The 2,468-nt window shown below is 41.5% G+C and overlaps 1 pseudogene; it reads left to right on the forward strand.

Annotated features, from left to right (window-relative positions):
* Positions 1-739: 739 nt before the first annotated feature.
* On the forward strand, positions 740-2,220 carry LOC101443533 (serine--tRNA ligase, cytoplasmic-like; annotated as a pseudogene).
* Positions 2,221-2,468: the final 248 nt, after the last annotated feature.

Genomic DNA, 2,468 nt, shown 5'->3' on the forward strand with positions numbered 1-2,468 from the left:
TGGGAAAGTATGGGATGGGGAGGGGTGGGATATATGGGAATCCCCTATATTGTTTTATGTAACATTTATGTAATCTAAAACCATTAAAAATAAAAAAATATTTATTAATTTTTAAAAATATGCTAATTCATCCATCAAGAAATTCATTCTTTGTCTTATTACAAATGTTGTTTTTTTAACAAAACTAAATTTTAGTGAATAATAGTCATTTGGAATATGTTTATTAAGCAGGCATAGATGTCATGGGTGCTCAATTTTTGATAAAGAACCATAGGCATGGTCTCCCTCTGTGAATAATGTCGGGCATTTTTCAAAAAGAAGTTTTTACTAAAGTCAAATCTGTAAGCCCTCCAGACATTTACTACATTTTATCTTTATCTATTTATTATTATTTTAAATAACTTGCATTATTATTATTCTATTCACTTCTTTTCCTTCAGTTTATGTTACTCCCTAAACAACATTCCCCATTTGGATATTAATTAAGCCAGAACTAGGATGCTTATTGTTGTTTACATTATTGATAAATTTCTCACTTTATGATTTATCTTGCCAACAGCAAGCTTACTCTTTCTAGGAAAGCCAGAACTTCTAGATATTTATGATGTTTCAAAAATGTTCATGGCAATGTATTAATTCTTGGTAACTCTAAGAATAAACATAAGCAATGCATCAGTCACAGGCTGGTTTTTGTGATACGAACCTCATTTCCCTTAGTGTAGTCCGGGAAGAAGGAAAGATGGTGCTTGATCTGGATTTGCTTCAGGTGGATAAAGGAGGGGACCCAGTACTCATCCAAGAGACTTAGGAAAATTGATTCAGGGACCGGGACTAGTGAACCAAATGGTGAAGGCAGAAAACGCCTGGCGACGATTTTGGGCAACTTGACAAGCTGAAGAACCTGTGCAGTACACAATTGGAGGAAAAATGAAGAAAAAAGAGCCAGTGAGAGAAAAAGAATCAATTCCAGAGAATGCACTGAATGTTGATGACCACACTGCAGATGCCTTAGCTAGCTTGAAAGTATCACAGATTTAAAAAGTCCAACCCCTCATCGATGAAGCCATCCTCAATTGATGCTCAGCCTTTAAAGTTGGAAGCAGAGAGGTTTGAGAAACTATGGGATATCAGAAACCTTCTGCAACCCTCTGTGCCCATCAGTAATGATGAGGATGTGAACAACAAAGTAGAAAGTATATGGAGTGATTGCAAAGTCAGGAAGAAATACTCACATGTGGGCTTTCAGGCAGAAAGGGAGCCACGGTAGCTGGGAGTCAAGGGTGCTTCCTGAAGGGGGTCCTGGTATTCCTGGAACAGGCACTCATCCGGTATGCCATTTGCACCTTGTGAAGTTAGGGCTACACTCCCATTTATACCCCATTTTTCATGAGGAGGGAGGTGTTATAACTCAGCCAGTTTGATGAAGAACTTTGTAAGGTGATTGTCAAAGGCAGTGTAAAGTCTGATGACAACTCCTATGAAGAGAAATACCTTCTCACCACCTCAGAACAGCTTATTGCCACACTATATCAGGATGAGTGGCCACAGCTAAAGGATCTGCCCATCAATTATGCTGGCTTGTCCACCTGTTTTCACCACGAGGTGGGCTCCCATGGCCACGACATCTGGGACACCTTTTGAGTCTATAGTTTGAGAGCACTGAACAAATTGTCTACTCATCAACACATGACTAGCCATGAGAGATGTTTGAAGAGATGATTACCACAGCAGAGAAGTTCTACCAGTCTTCGGGGATCCCCTATCACAATGTAAACATCATCTCAGGCTCTTTGAGTCATACTGACAATAAGAAGCTTGACCTGGAGGGCTGTTTCCAGCCTTGGGAGCATTCTGAAAGTTGGTCTCCTGTTCTAACTGCACCACCTATCAGGCTCGCCAGCTCCAAATCCACTGCAGGCAGACAGGAAAGATGATGGACAAAATGGAATTTGTCCATCTGCCCAATGCTACAATGTGTGCCCCTACTCGTACTATCTGGGCCATCCTGGAGAACTACCAGGCATCACCGGTGCCTAAGAAGTTGAAGGAGTTCATGCAGCCAGGTCTCCAAGAACTGATCCCCTTTGTGAAGTCTGTACCTCTCAACCAGGAGCCATCAAAGAAGCAGAAGCAGCAGCATGAGGGCAGAAAATAAAAGTGGCTGCAAGTGATGTCACCCTGGAAGACCAGTTGCAGAACATGGAGCTTACAGATGCCTGAGCACTCCTTTCTCCAGCTCTCCATGCTTTTATTTCTCCCAGCTGGGATCTCAGAGCTTACCCAAGGGTAGGGAAGCCAAGTACCCACTCATTGCCCTGTCTAACTGATTGCATTGCTAAAGAAGGAATAGTCCATGTAAGGCGCAAATGTTCCCATCCCTTTGCATGGGCTTAGGATTTCATCACTGATGACTGATGGAGCCATGTAATAAAGCATCTCTGTCTTCTTACAAAAAGAAAACAATAAGA

The sequence above is a fragment of the Dasypus novemcinctus genome, chromosome 1 (assembly GCF_030445035.2).
Source record: "Dasypus novemcinctus isolate mDasNov1 chromosome 1, mDasNov1.1.hap2, whole genome shotgun sequence".
In the NCBI taxonomy this organism is placed as follows: domain Eukaryota; kingdom Metazoa; phylum Chordata; class Mammalia; order Cingulata; family Dasypodidae; genus Dasypus; species Dasypus novemcinctus.